Source organism: Taurulus bubalis (assembly GCF_910589615.1).
Source record: "Taurulus bubalis genome assembly, chromosome: 14".
Taxonomy (NCBI): Eukaryota; Metazoa; Chordata; class Actinopteri; order Perciformes; family Cottidae; genus Taurulus; species Taurulus bubalis.
Genome location: NC_136602.1, coordinates 23,522,990 through 23,539,883, shown reverse-complemented (window position 1 = coordinate 23,539,883; position 16,894 = coordinate 23,522,990). Strand labels below are relative to the sequence as shown.

Here is a 16,894-nt window from a genome sequence, read left to right as displayed (position 1 = left end):
ATCACCGCTCAACGCAAGATGCAAGATGCAAGATGCAAGATGCAAGATGCACGTCTGTGAGTGTAGCTTCAGGCAGTGCTGCTGCTTTCCCACTGGATTTGCAATCGGCAGACGAGTAGCCGGAGGAGAGGAGAAGCTCTTCTCCGGCATGATTGGGTCAATAGAGCTGGGCATCCAGCAGCGAGCCACTAGCTACGACTTACCTCTTTTTTAAAAATTATTTTCCCTTGTCAGGCATAATTAAATCTACAAATTCCAGGAGATTTATGTCACTAAGAAAAGGTTTTCATATTTGCATCCCAAAGCTAAAGCAGCAGGACCGCTGACAGCGGAGAGGAAGGTCACTGCTGCTCGTCATTAAGCCATCAGACTGACAGGGGTGTGTGTGTGTGTGTGTGTGTGTGTGTGTGTGTGTGTGTGTGTGTGTGTTGACACACTTACTCACGTATTCACATCATGTGGAATGGATGGTAGTAGATGCTCGTATGTTTGGAAGTGTTGCTGCGGCCAGACGGTTGTATTCATTCTGAGGTACGATGCTCATGGATCCGCCTCACTGTAAGTGTGCCAGTGTTAGCCAAAGGGCTAATGTTCAACTGTTGTCCTGTGGCCAGATGTTACATGAGACAATAACAGCTCACAACATGTAAAGTTAGAGCTGCATTAAGCCACACATGAGCAGCTGAGCGGGATGAAAAGCTCGGGGGTTTGATGCCGGGTTCCCGTCCCAGGGCGGTGCGTTGTGGTGGCACCTCTGCAGACACAATACTGCTGACTGCTCGCAGCATGTGACTCTGTTCATCTGAGCCTGCGGTTCAAATCCTTTGTCAGGCGCTCTTTCATTTATTAAACAGGCATGATTCAATCGCTCCATACACGGCTGGCCAGACACAGCTGATGGTGAGGCGGGGCGGCCGGCTGAGAAGAACACGCGTGTAGTTGTAACAGGATGTGAGTTACACCTCCGGGCTCTGATGGCAGTACCAGTACCGGTACCAGTACCAGTACCGGTACCAGTCCATACTCCTGCAGCCCTCTGTGCACTATACAGTATATGTAATATACATGAAGATCATAGTGTGGATATACATCTTAACAGCTTCAGGTGTTCATTTAGAATAAAGCAAAGATGTTTGTTTTTTTTATCATTTTTTTGCAACAGCTTGCTTATTAACTTTATTTTTATGTATTCATCATTTTCATCACTGACAGTAGATAACATATTAGAAATAGCTCTGAGGAACTACTCTGAGAACTACTGAAATACTGTTGTTTAGCCAAGAATATGGACAAACGCTGTGTGTGTGTGTGTGTGTGAGAACAGTGGGCGGAGCCAGCCACCACACATTAGTGCTAATTGGTCTGTTAGTGTCTGTGAGGCTCGTGAACCGCTCCGGCGGCGCTGAGCTCTCAGCCTCCGGTCGCTGCAGGTGTGGAAGTCTTTCAACTCCGAGCCGCCAGATGGTCGGCTGCGTTTCCGGCTGCTGGTGACTTTCTGTGTCCCACAACACTGAACGTCTGAGTCTGAGAGGAGGAGCTGCTCTGCTTGGGAGAAACGTACCGACCACCTAAACGCACCTTCGTCTTCTTCGTCTTCTCTTTCTCTGTGGCGGATGTTTTGGTCTGTGCGTCTCTGTCATGAAATGTCTGTTCCAATGCACACAAAGCTCTGCTGTATAATCTATTCTGTTAATCAACCACAAGGCCTCGTGCTGCAGTGAATTGTGGGATATATTCAGGTTTCAACGGCTATGGAGCACCAAGCCACTGCCGAGCTTTTGACAGGGTTCTTACGCTCATGGAAAACCTGGAAGAGTCATGGAATTTTGAAATGGTTATTTCCAGGCCTGGAAAAGTCCTTGAAAAAATGATATCTCCAAAGTTTAGTAAAAGTCATGTAAATGTGTTATATTCATGTGTTCATGACGTTCATTTACGCTGAGTTTGAAATAATGAATATGCTTTTAAAAGAAAGACTCAAAATATAATATAATATAATATTTACTCACTTTTTACTGTTTACTCCCAGATTTCACTAAATGTTTGCTCATGGACATTTGGTTTAAAGTCATGGAGAGTCATGGAAATTTAGTTAAAAGTCATGAAACTCATTGGTTCAGGATATTGACCGAGAGGCAGAGCTCTAGAGACACGGCAGCAGCCCGGTTCATTTTCATGACCAATCAAACAGGAGCTACATCCAGCTTGTATTGCTTTAGTAAAAATCAATATGACAAAGTGATGAATATAATATCACGTGTGTTAGTAAACGAAGCCACTAGTGCCTGAAAGGCTGTGAGCTGAAGCCGACAACCTGCAGGACGTCCCGTGTCAGAGAGCGCCGTTCACTCCCGAGGTCATGAGGAGGCGAGGCAGACTTAGAGTCAGAGAAAGCTAAACGGTGGCTAAAGTATGGCAGCCGCTTCTACCCGACCGGCTCACGTTGGTTCATCACGGACAAATACGTTTGATTAAAGGAAGTGGATCGTCAATGAATATGGAAAAAAGAAGGTCATTCATAGCTCATGTCACAAGGAAGCCAGATGATAGCGTTAGCAGTCGGGCCGAAGGATTGAGAAAATGTTAGAATGGCATTTCATTGACCCACCATGTGTGTGTCTATGAGAAGACTCAGTGATCTTTATCTATACATGCGGTCCACATGGTCTCTGTCGTGAAACAACACATCTGTAGCGGCACAGCCGGTGCGTTCAGGTGCCACTGAGTATTATTCTGAGCGTGACATGTTTCTGTGAAAAATGGACTTTCCCAGTCGCTAAAAGTAGAGCACTTGAGGCCTGGAAGGTGCCACCGAGTCTGTTGTCTTTCCAAATGTTTATCGTGGCCCCGAAACCGAGCAATAGGCCTCACAATATGTGTAACATACGTGTGGCTGTAAGTGGATGGAGATGAATCCCCAGACACATTGCTTATGGCTGAGTGGGCCTCACATCAACAGTCTGGGCATGTTGTGTATGTGCAATCACCACATAGCCTATTAGGGCCGGCCCAGGATGAGGTTTTAATAGAGCAGAGCCTGAGACAACTGGAGCTCTCTGACGCTCACATGTAACGCATTCCACTGCGGACATCACACATGCAGCGCTCTGCTGTTTAAGCTGTCAGTGCTCAGTTTACTCTCCTGCTCCTCCTCAGCGGATAGACTTGTTAGCACATGATGGATACCCCACATGTTCTCCTGGAGTCTGAGCATACAGACGTTTATTGGGCTGTTTGGGAGACAAATAGAGCTGGTTCCCAATAACCTGCATGTAGACCTCCATACTGTCCCAGTTACAACCACACTGGAGGAAGTAGCTGCTGTTTCAAAATTGGTCTCAAGGAAGATGTCATGTATAACATCTATCCTAGTTTAATGGGTCTGAATACTTTCCCAGCAATCTTTCATCATAGGGAAAATAGACACATGTTCAATTGATGCGTTCATTTTAAGACATGCATTAGAAACATGTTGACATGTCTTTAGACACGCACACAAGCTGAGAATGGTGTTTTTGATAATAGGCGACCATATTTTGTACCAAATGATATAATTCTCTCTGGGAAATGTATCCTGAGTTCTTAGAAAGCGTTTCTACTTTCTCTGTCGCTAAAGAGTGCTAAGCTCCTCCTAAGTTATTGTCCTCTGCAACTTGGACAGAGGTAACCTCAGCCATGAGCTCCCAGATTAAATATATTCATTAATCCAGATACCAGTGTTACGGGACAGTAAATATAGAGATCTCCGCTGTAAATAAGCTTTGTTACATGAGTTCATTCCCTATCAGAGGAAGCACACCTGGTCACACATAAACAGCCTTCAGATGGGCCGTCTGTCCATGTTCTGCAATGAGATCAGGCCATTGTTGTGTTTAGGACAAAGGATACAGTGTGTATACGATACACAGTGATTTATGGGTGTGAACACAGATCCGCCTCGTCCTGTCGTAAACAATGTTTGCATTTTTTATTTAGAGAGAGCCAAATGACAAATTCCACCAACTGTTAACTCTGAGACAAGAACAATGCCATCATCTTTAAAACAAGCTGATGAGTAAAGATGTGATGGCGCTCTCACATTTTGTAGAGGGTCTGTAGAGGGTCTATGAAGGGTCTGTAGAGGGTCTATGAAGGGTCTGTAGAGGGTCTGTGAAGGGTCTATGAAGGGTCTGTAGAGGGTCTATGAAGGGTCTGTAGAGGGTCTGTAGAGGGTCTATGAAGGGTCTGTAGAGGGTCTATGAAGGGTCTGTAGAGGGTCTGTAGAGGGTCTATGAAGGGTCTATGAAGGGTCTGTAGAGGGTCTGTGAAGGGTCTATGAAGGGTCTGTAGAGGGTCTATGAAGGGTCTGTAGAGGGTCTGTGAAGGGTCTATGAAGGGTCTGTAGAGGGTCTATGAAGGGTCTGTAGAGGGTCTGTAGAGGGTCTATGAAGGGTCTGTAGAGGGTCTGTAGAGGGTCTATGAAGGGTCTGTAGAGGGTCTGTGAAGGGTCTATGAAGGGTCTGTAGAGGGTCTATGAAGGGTCTGTAGAGGGTCTGTAGAGGGTCTATGAAGGGTCTATGAAGGGTCTGTAGAGGGTCTATGAAGGGTCTGTAGAGGGTCTATGAAGGGTCTATGAAGGGTCTGTAGAGGGTCTTTAGAGGGTCTATGAAGGGTCTATGAAGGGTCTGTAGAGGGTCTATGAAGGGTCTGTGGAGGGTCTGTAGAGGGTCTATGAAGGGTCTATGAAGGGTCTGTAGAGGGTCTATGAAGGGTCTATGAAGGGTCTGTAGAGGGTCTATGAAGGGTCTGTAGAGGGTCTATGAAGGGTCTATGAAGGGTCTGTAGAGGGTCTATGAAGGGTCTATGACAGGTCTGTAGAGGGTCTGTAGAGGGTCTATGAAGGGTCTGTAGAGGGTCTATGAAGGGTCTGTAGAGGGTCTGTAGAGGGTCTATGAAGGGTCTGTAGAGGGTCTGTAGAGGGTCTATGAAGGGTCTAGGAAGGGTCTGTAAAGGGTCTGTAGAGGGTCTATGAAGGGTCTGTAGAGGGTCTGTAGAGGGTATATGAAGGGTCTATGAAGGGTCTGTAGAGGGTCTATGAAGGGTCTGTAGAGGGTCTATGAAGGGTCTGTAGAGGGTCTGGGAGCCACACTGAAGCCTGGACATGTTTGGGCTTCTGAGGGCTGATACAAGAGACCGCAATCACAGTTTGGGTTCTTAAGATTTCAACTATTTTGTGATAGCATTTATTGTTTTATTCATATTTTATAATAACACTGGACCCACTAATTATTGTATGATATCTGGGAATGTTGCATCATTGCTATATGAATTGAGATGGGGAAAGAAACCTGGGCAGTTAAATCAGTCAGCAGGTGGGTTAAAACCAACCTATTATTAGGCCCTTTCCTCTAAAATGTCATACCCAAACTAAAAAGTGTGTATCTCTGCAACCACAAGGGCTATTTGAATACTTTTGGTTATAATAAAAGGTACACATGTGAGATTTTGTTCAGATGTGTAAATATCAGTCTATATGTTACTGGTTAAGAGTAAATGAAGATGAAACACAGAAAAACATGAAAAGGTTTCAGGTCACTTTCAGGATGATTATTTCTTTGAAATGATGCAGCTGTAACGTCCAACTCTAACCCAAATCATAGCTCAATATGTGAACATTCCCTAACCCAAATCATAGCTCAATATGTGAACATTCTCTAACCCAAATCACAGCTCAATATGTGAACATTCTCTCTGCAAAGGTTGACTTTGATAAAGTGAAGCAGAACAAAGTTAGAGAGGGTTTAGAACAGAGAACATTCAGGCGAGGACTCCATCATTTGCATTGGGGCACATCTGTGACATTTGAATGTTTTCATGTACCAAACCATATCTTTCACTTGTATATTACTTATGGTGTTCAATGCATCAAAATACAGCAGTTTGGGGCTTTTTTTTTCATAAAACAAGCTATGATTTACAATTTCTATAACAATCCCTCAGTCTGCCCCCCCCTAGGGGGGATGGGTTTTTAAAAGGTTAAGGCCCCTAAAAGCCTTCTTCAGGAGGAAGTTCACCTGTCTGGGATCCCAGGAGAAGCCATGACAGGAGAACAGAATCCAAACCATCGACCCCTCCCTGCCAGTCTGGCATTGTTGGCATAATTCAGGCTTCAGACCTGTTACTCATCCACCAAACCCATTCACCACATTTCATATTCCCAGCTGTGGCGGCGGCGCTGGTGTTGTGTTCACCTGGACTGGAGCCGGGACGACCCCAGAGGAGGGTTGAGGACTTCAGCAGGTGCTTGTGTGTCTGTCTTTCAGGTTGTGACACATGTTTTCATCGTGATAGCAACACAACCGTGCAAGAGGCTTCTCACAACGTTACAGGTTGTAGTTGAGATCAAAATATGAGTCACGTTGGACGATGAGGTCCAGACGAGGGGATTGTTAGGCCCTGGCTGGATTTGGCATCCTGGCTGTCCTGAACTCATCACAAGCCCAGAGGCTATTATTTTACTTCATTTTATTATGACCTGAAATATGTTGTCCCCAAGAATACGTCAACAACTCCATCCTGTCGGCAGGTGAAGCATTGAGCTGCTTGGTAACAGCGGGGTGACTAATGCTCGTCTTCCCTGCAGTCACTGAAGCAAAGCTCCACCCAGAGAACACAGGCTGTGGAGGCAACTACAGTATTAACATAGAGTACACACATACACACAGTACACACAGTATTAACATAGAGTACACACAGTACTAACACACAGTACACACAGTATTAACATAGAGTACACACATACACACAGTACACACAGTATTAACATAGAGTACACACATACACACAGTACACACAGTATTAACATAGAGTACACACATACACACAGTACTAACACAGTATTAACATAGAGTACACACATACACACAGTACACACAGTATTAACATAGAGTACACACATACACACAGTACACACAGTATTAACATAGAGTACACACATACACACAGTACTAACACAGTATTAACATAGAGTACACACATACACACAGTACACACAGTATTAACATAGAGTACACACAGTACTAACACACAGTACACACAGTATTAACATAGAGTACACACATACACACAGTACTAACACAGTATTAACATAGAGTACACACAGTACTAACACACAGTACACACAGTATTAACATAGAGTACACACATACACACAGTACTAACACAGTATTAACATAGAGTACACACAGTACTAACACACAGTACACACAGTATTAACATAGAGTACACACATACACACAGTACTAACACAGTATTAACATAGAGTACACACAGTACTAACACACAGTACACACAGTACTAACAGTATTAACATAGAGTACACACAGTACTAACACACATACACACAGTACACACAGTATTAACACACAGTACACACAGTACTAACACACAGTACACACAGTGTTAACACACAGTACACATAGTACTAACACACAGTACACACAGTATTAATATAGAGTACACACATACACACAATACTAACATAGTATTAACATAGAGTACACACAGTACTAACATAGTACACACATACACATAGTACTAACACACAGTACACACAGTACTAACAGTATTAACATAGAGTACACACATACACACAGTAATAACATAGTACACACAGTGCACACAGTATTAACACACAGTACACACAGTATTAACATAGAGTACACACAGTACTAACACACATACACACAGTACTAACACACAGTATTAACACACAGTACACACAGTATTAACACACAGTACACACAGTATTAACATAGAGTACACAGAGTACACACAGTACTAACACACATACACACAGTACTAACACACAGTATTAACACACAGTACTAACACACAGTATTAACACACAGTACACACAGTATTAACATAGAGTACACACAGTATTAACATAGAGTACACACAGTACTAACACACATACACACAGTACTAACACACAGTATTAACACACAGTACACACAGTATTAACACACAGTACACACAGTATTAACACACATACACACAGTACTAACACACAGTATTAACACACAGTATACACAGTATTAACATAGAGTACACACTGTATTAACATAGAGTACACACAGTACTAACACACATACACACAGTACTAACACACAGTATTAACACACAGTACACACAGTACTAACACACATACACACAGTATTAACACACAGTATTAACACACAGTACACACAGTACTAACACACAGTATTAACACACAGTATTAACACACATACACACAGTACTAACACACAGTACTAACACACAGTATTAACACACAGTACACACAGTACTAACAGTATTAACATAGAGTACACACATACACACAGTAATAACATAGTACACACAGTGCACACAGTATTAACATAGAGTACACAGAGTACACACAGTACTAACACACAGTACTAACACACAGTATTAACACACAGTATTTTCCATCCAGCTTGATCAAACCATTGTAAAGATCTTGTTTGCATGAGCAGAGTCGTGTGAGATGTAAAAAGCACAGTGGGGACAACAAGGTGAGTCTTTTACTGCCCCAAACACAACCTGCTGCATGGGCCGGTCCCAGGGCCGAGAGCGGGGCACCAGAATCCTGTCGGACACGTGCAACGCTGCCTGGCCTTTATATTGCAATTGTAGTTTATTTTATATATATATAACTGCACATCAAATATGCCGGTCGCACCACAAACCTTTCTTCTACTTTATCCGGTGGACACATCTCACACAGGCATAGAGGGGAACTACTGCGTTGTTATTGTGGGTAGTGGACGGTGTGGAGCCGGTGAGGGGTCAGAGGTCACCGCACCTCACGCCTCTAAACCAGCAGCACGGCGCGGTGCGGCCTTATAGAGGCAGAACTAATAGAACTTCATGTACAAGTACACATATCAAATGCCATCGGAGCTCATTAATAAATATTCTCCTTGCTGAAGCTAAAGCAGAAGGCCCAGAATGCCCTTGTAAACAAGAGACTTCCTCTAATCTGGGCAGCTGGCGGTGGGGGCAGTTATTTAAGGAGACCCAAGTTCACCTTGACGTCCGTGCTGACAGGAAGGAGCGCGGCGGATCCCCTTTCTGCGTCCGCGATAAGTTCCCGCTGCAGCTGCCAGTGTGTGGCCATACCAGAGGCAGGAGAGGAGGCCGACAACGAGGAGGAAGAGGAGCAAGAGGACAGAAGAGATGAAGAGGAATGAAGTGACTGTGACCTTCATCGCCCCCTATCTGTGATTGGTAGGATTTGCATCAACGTGTCTCAGGAGGCTGAACGTCCTAACAGACCTGGTCCCGGTCCTGATGGTTTACCGTGATCCTAGCAGGACTACAGAGTCCCCGTGCACGAGGTTACCCAGTGTGTTCCTTCATATGCTTTATTCACCGCTGATGAACCAAGCTGCTGATGGACGAGCCGGGGGTCTGACGTGTGACCAAAAGACCCTCCAGAGTGGGACGGCTTCAAACGGCAGCCTGGAGCTTCACGTGTTCGTGCTCAGGTTCACAGCTGTTCCAAAGCAGCGCTACAAGGGGAGGCTTATGTCATTGTTTTGGAAAAGCTCAGTGAGGCTGTGGCTGTTAAGTTCAGACGACCTTTACTCACCTCTAACGTTCTCCACTTGAAATGCCAATACAGCCGAAGACACAGCAGAGCTGTTGTGATTGTAACCAGATTGTATAGAACATGTATAGGTGTTCAATACAAGGGCCCAACAGCTGGTTACCATGTCGTGTTTATGGGCCATGACTCAATCAATCACGACAGAAACGGAACGATATGTGAAGGACGACAATTCTTTTGTGATTTGGCTGCATGGACCACATGGTCGTAAAGAAGACCACTCCACCGCTGGGACGCAGCTTGGCTGTTTGCTAACAGATGGAGACGTGTCAGCTTTCCCTGTCAGAGCTTCCCTGTTGACAGAGACGCTCCCAGAACCACCTGGACCTGAAGCCCCTCCCCCTTCAGGTGGCTCGTTGTAGAAGTCTGGCAGTCAGGGGTCACGGCGAAGAGACGACTACGTTATCGGCATCGGTTCCAAATGAACGACTCTTTATCTGAGCAACACCAGCTCATATTCACTTATCATTAGTCTGAATACAAACTCTACTGCTGTTCTTCATCACTGTTTGGGAAGAAATATAAGATAAGATAATGAATCCTTTATAAAGAAAACAAGTAATACATTAAACAAGTAAACAGTAAAATAATCCACAATAGCACTATTATATAGACAGAATAAACAAGTATAACAAAAATGTAGTATATATATATATAAAAAATAAGTATATATATATATATATATACTTGTGAAAGGTGACACATTTTCTTTTTCAATCATTGCAGGTGTTGAGTATGAGAACAGAATGTGGTGTTGAGCTTTCTTACCTTGTGAGGCTATGTTTAAAAAAATAAAGTAGGGATATTCATTTGTTCATACTGTTCAGTATTTTCTTAAAAACAGACATGATGATATGATATTCTGATGCCCTGTGAAAAGGGCGGGAACAGAATAGTTTAATCCGACTGTCTGCATGTGAGCCGAGGAGGAAGCTCGTCTGAGAGGTTTGAGTACAGTAGGTGAAGAAAACACCATCTGGTTTTCTCATGATACATATTGTAGTGAGCTTTCAGCCACCTGATCTCTCTCTCCCACTGTTCCAGTTTGAACACACACACACACACACACACACACACACACACACACACACACACACACACACATCCTAAAAGTGTTAGCATCTTGTTTGGAAAGTGTTCACAGCCAGCTCTCAGAGAAATGTCTTCACGGCCGTTTAGCCTCCTGCGTCTGGTCAGGGCGGCCTTTGAGAGACGCTCATTAGGAGGCAGTGTGTGTTTGTACATGTCCACATTTAGAGATGCACTTACAGTGGGAACATCTGCCAGAAAGAGGAGAATGTTATTATTCATTTTATCACTTTTCTCTTCACGATGCCCCCCAGAAGAAGCGAGCGTTCCCCTGCAGCATCCCCGGGACCGACCCGCCTGTGAGTGAGGCGTTGGCCTGCAGCCTCCCAGTATCTGGTTTCATGTTGGCCCACTCGCTGCATGTTTGTGTGAATGGGGTTCAGGAAATGCGCAGTCATCCGGAGCTGACCGCAAACAAGCGGCCATTTCTGCTCTTCCAGAGAAAAGCATGCTAGTGAATACAGCAAGGTAGAATTAGAGGTAACTGGACCTGACCTCTCCTGAGTGCACCCGGTCCCCATGGAGCAATTACTCTTATGGGAAAGAGGGGGTCCAAATGGAGTCCGGCTGTATTGGCACACTGCTGCTGCCCCACAGGGTTTAAACGTTTTCTGACGTGACTTTTCTGCGTTTGTTGTGTTTTAACACACGGACCGCAGCAGATCGGGAATGCAGATTACATTATAGAAACGTTCAGGTTGAGCGTGTGTATTCTTTCTATTCTGATTCTATACGTTGTGAAAGCTGACGGAATTAGCTTTTTGGTTTGGGCCGTCTGATTTTCTGTCATGTATGCATTGAATTAATCAGAGACACACCGATGTGAGCCCCTGGATCACTATCAGAGCTGCTGGCCTTGTTAGGAGGCCTGAGAGTGGGCCCTGGGGTGTCCCATCCACAAGGAAGGCTTTGTCGGTAGCCGCCAAATGCATTCAGTAGCTACAGCGATGCTCGGCTTTATGCTAGCTGGAGTGAAGATTATTCCAAAGAGATTAATGCATTCTGATTTACAGATTTGGGGAAAGAAAGAGCACTGGTATCAGTAGTACTGGTATTGGACCAGTACTCTGTATTGGCAGATACCCCCAGTTGGAACGTGCACGTACAGTTTCTGTCCAATCAATGTCATTTCTTGGCGGTATAGTTTGCCAGAAGCACTTACCTGAGAAGAGAAGTTCACATTTACACATGGAAGTCTGTTTCCAGGCGTTGTGGACTTCTACTGCCTCGTGAAAAGAGTACTATAACTTATTTAGTGCCTCCAGAAGAAGCTGATTCATGTCCTCAAGTGATGTCATGCTGGAAGGAAGTGATCTGACCAGGCGAGAGGCTCCATGAGCCACTGCTAGCTTAGCATACCTGACTCTCTGACAGGACTTAGTGGTCCAGTTGCATTGTGGGTATCGTAGATGCCAGCTTTTGAAGACTGGTTGGAATGAAACATATCTCTGGTCCTGTTGCATTGATTTTGATTTCCTGGTCATCGTGGGTGTCTGGGTAGCATCCAGGACGGGTTCAGAAGGATGCTAAAGAAGATAACGCCCCCAATAACCCAATAACTCAATAATTCTTTTTCCGTTCAGAGGACTGGACACAATCACAAAATACTTTCTCAGATCGGAAGATCTGGTAACATCACTACAATTAAGTCAGAAAAGAGTCAGAATATAAATCCATGTGGACCAGTCCAGTTCTTCTACCGTCGACAAACAGCCGCTTGTTGGCGTGTGGGTGGAGTTTGGCTGGAAGCGTCCTCATAATCATGCAGGCACGGAACTGAGAGTAAAGACTGAAGCATGTGAACAAAGAAACATGTTTGTTTGCGTTGGATGGAGACACATTTACCTCAGCTTCATTTTCAAAGTCAAGTGTTATTCTCATGGACAGCAGAGCTCTTCCAGATGGTCCTGGAACACCAAGCAGCTTACTGGTTTCAGTGCGAGCTCTACTGGTTGATGAGCCAGCAGATTGTTCACATTGTGGTATTACTGAGAGTCCATCTGTACTCACGTTGAGCACACATCTGCAACCGGAGAGTTGAGAACAGCTTTGTTGGACCCACTCAAAACTAAATGTGTTTGTTGAATTCACACCTCACCAACACATTGTCTTATTTCCACACATTTCAGGCTTTTTACAGAGTTAATTAGTCCCCGTGTGAATATCACACTCACAATTTCACACTATCACAACTGTAGCGACAGCCTGTAGGACAAAAGGCTCTTTCACACATGCTCTGCAGCCCTGAGCTCATGGAGACGCTGCCTTGAGGAGTGAGAACGCAAACATCCAGATCGTTGAACAGACTTCAACCTGTTAGCTCCCGACGACACACTCTGAGCCTGTGAGGACGGAGCTGCTCCCGGGCCACAGAGCTCACATGGGGCGTGTTGGTGATGTGGCCGCGATCAAACCGGAAGAACACAAACACCCATGGAGATGAAGGGTCAATCACACGAAGGCAAATGTCTAACTGGAGAGACGACGATGTTTGTTCTTCTGTCAATGAGGGCCAACACTGAAATACAGAAAGGTTCATGGAACGGTGACAGACTCGGTCGTTTATGCCCAAATAACGAACCGCGACATTATGTTCACCCAGGGTAGGACATTTACATATTTTTTAGGGGGCCATTTAAAAAAAAGGGGGCCTTTTTGAAATTTGTGAAATAACATTTCACCTTTTTTCAAAATAATAAATATACTTATTTAGACTCACAGTGTTTCCCCTACCATTATATTAGGGGGGGGGGGGAGTACCAGAGTAGCTCTCCTGCTCCGGGTTCAATAGAAACGAGTCAAAGTGCTTGAGTCTTGTACCCAAAATGAGGACATTTTGGGGGCATGTTTTGCCCCTCTCCTAGTGACCTCAGGGGCAAACTTATATTTCTTAAGGGCAGTTTTGCCCTTTGCCCTCGTGTATTTCCGATACCACGCTCACCACGTTCTCCACGTTCACCACGTTCTCCACGTTCACCATGCTCCTCCCAGGCGCCGTCCCCTCGCCAACATTCTCCAGTCGGTGAGAACACGTCTCCGGTTGTGTGCTTCAAGTGTGAAAGGGAAACAATGCACAGACGGGAAAACAACCTACGTTCCACATCCACAGCACCGAGCTGCTCTGACGCTTCACTTTGCTCGTGGCCTCTATTCAACTTTACAGTAGAGACATTTCTTCAATATGAAATATTTCATAAGAGTTAGAGAACTGTTCACGAGCTACTGGCTCCACACACTGGAGGTCCAGACTCAGGAGCATTAGCATTAGGTTGTTGAGATATTCACAACAGCCTCCTGAGATGTTAAGACGTTTGCTCCTCGTTAATGGTTGGAATGCTCAGACACTTTCCACTGTCTCTTCAGAGCACATTGACCAGACAACAGCCAAGTCTCCTTGAGTGTTTTTGGAAGTAGTTCATAGCATCAACGTGAACTGGCCGTTTATAGAATCTGCCTCCAGCTAAATGATTTAAACTGCAGAAAGTTCTGTGTCGCTACTTAACATAGAGATGGTTGAACTTAATGTCAGGTCTGACTTCTTGACCCCACCAGGTGGAGGTTGGTTGCAGCCAGGTATACAATCACACTCATCATACACAACAGAATCACATAATGCAACCATGTAGACAAAGCGTACAAAAGAGAGGTAACTTCAAATAAATGCTGTGCTTAGTGCCGAGCTCACTTATGCAAACAAGAGATCTTTTTGTCTTCCGGGCCGGGACTCTGAGGGCAGCTCAGACCGCTCAGCAGCAGGAGATCAGGACCGTCCAGTGGGCCGGGCTCAGACTCTCCACGATGACTAAGCTGTTGCTATTGGCCAGTCATGTTCCCAAACCAGGCCCGGCTGGCCATGAGAACCCAACCGTAGCACCAATCGGGGGACCCTTTTATATCAGGAAAATCAAGAAAAAATCATGGTCTCCCCCCCCCAAAAAAAACAAACATCTTAGGTATCAAATTAAACATAAAAATCATTGGGATTAGGATTAGGGGTTAGGGTTTAAAGGGCTACGCCCTAACCCTAACCCCTAATCCTGTTTATTGTTTGAGTTGTGTTTAGAGGTTGTACATCGGGATTATATATTATTGTAGCCCTGATTTTTATGTTTAATTTGATACCTAACATCTTTTTGTTGATTTGTACCTTGTAACCTGATATAAAAGGGTACCCATTTTTGGGGACCCTTTTATATCCTTAGGGCTCAACAGGTCTTATTGGACTGAAACTCTGCTGTATCACAATACACAGCAACATATCGGCGTTGCATTATAAAATTACATATAGTGATGTCATCTGGCCCACTCTGAATGATCAATGTTAATAATCAGTTTGTTTCCAGATGTTTGGAAGGCTAATGTATCGCCTTTAAAAGAGCCGATGAAAACACACAATTACTCTCTCATTGTGTGTGACATTACCGATTGGCTTAACGCACAGAGTGTAGGGACCAACGCCGCCGCGCTCCTTCTTTGGCATCAAGAAACGCTCTGAGCTACTGTGTCACCACATCACTTATAATGGGAGTTATTACCATGCATTCATCCAATAATAGCTGTTTACAGGAAACACTAAGCCAGAAATGATATAGTCTCACAGCTCCCTGACACACACACACACACACACACACACACACACACACACCCACACACACACACTCTGGCATACAGTCTGTGAGGCCTGCGTTGCGTCGCTCCAGACATGTGGGTATCGGAGTGATTTAGAAACCCACAGAGAGCGTGCTCTTATGTTAACAGACCTGGCAGCCGGCCAACAACAGCACGTTTCAGACGCATTTTCAGGGTCGCAGTTGAGAATCAGTTTTTTTTTTCTTCCACTGGCTGCAAGAGGGCAGAGGGTAGTTAAAATTGCAGTAGCTCATTTGCTAAAAGGTCATGCATCACCTTCAAAGTTCAGTTGTAATTAGGGGCACTTGAAAGACTGGGCCGAAGGGAACACACACACACACACACACACACACACACACACACACACACACACACACACACACACACACACACACACACACACACAATATCACAGGCAGTTTGAGGTGATGGTTTTGTAAAATCATCTCAATCCAGGGATTTTTTAGCAGCAGAAATAGAAGTAATTTTTCAAGCAAAAATGCAAAATCTTTGATGGCTTCACCTTCAATGATTTTAGAGCAAAGTTAAAGAAAGATAACTTAATCTTTTTAAGGTGAAGTCAAATGGACTGTTTTGTTTATTATCCATCCACTAACAGGTTCCTGCAGACACTGAATGCTATGTTAATAAGGGACGGCTCTGGATCCCCATATGATTGACCAAAAGCACTGAAAGCTTAAATAATACACTGTGGACGGTTTCCTCTCCGTCTGTAACTCCAACAGTCCGCTCAGGAGGAAGCACTTTATGACGCTGATGGATGTTTGTCCTCCATGTTGGACAGATGAGCAGTTTTTCACAAGATGTTTCTGCTTCCGACACGTTTTGTCAGCTAAGCCGACGCCTGAGTGTGGAATAAAAGCTGACTTGGTTTCTGTGGTTTGGTTATCGGGTGTTTAGGACAGATTTCTCTCACTTATGGGAGTTCTGCTGAGGTACTTTCTCTCTGCATTTGGAGTTGGTTGCTGGAGAACCAGTCCACATATTTGGCTTTGAAACAGAGTTGAGGAATGTGGAAAGCTGAGACCCGGACTACAGGAAGAGGACCTGTGCCAAACAGGGCTCTAAGCTCAGCTTCTGCATCCTTCTGAATGGAGCGTTACGGTTTCTTGGTTTCCATGGATTTACCTTGTTCCGGTCTGAACCAAACAGAACATCTCACTCTGAAGGACTTTCCTTCTTGACATGAGGCATTGATGTGGCCTTGCCTTCCTTCCATTGTGTCCTTGCATGCTTGAGAGGACGGCGGTCAAGTGGCATTCACTGAACCCAAATAGATGACATGTTGGCTCCATGGGAAGAAATCCACAGTGTTTGTATTGATGCTTTGATGTTTCCGTGCTCACTGTAGCGAGTGAGAGGAATCAGCCTGAAGAGAAGCAGGGGAGCTCATAGACAGACTGGGAGTCTTGATCAGTCTCTGTAGATACTGTTCAGGAGTGAAAAACTCAAACAGCGGGATATTTGTGCAATCTAAACAGCTGTCTATGCTGATTGCGT

At 44.7% G+C, this 16,894-nt stretch overlaps 1 protein-coding gene across 1 annotated transcript in view; it reads left to right on the top strand.

Annotated features, from left to right (window-relative positions):
- col13a1 (collagen, type XIII, alpha 1) overlaps window positions 1–16,894 on the top strand; it is a gene marked incomplete at its 5' end in the record, with an annotated part of 106,542 nt that overhangs the window by 11,503 nt on the left and 78,145 nt on the right. The window lies entirely within an intron of this gene.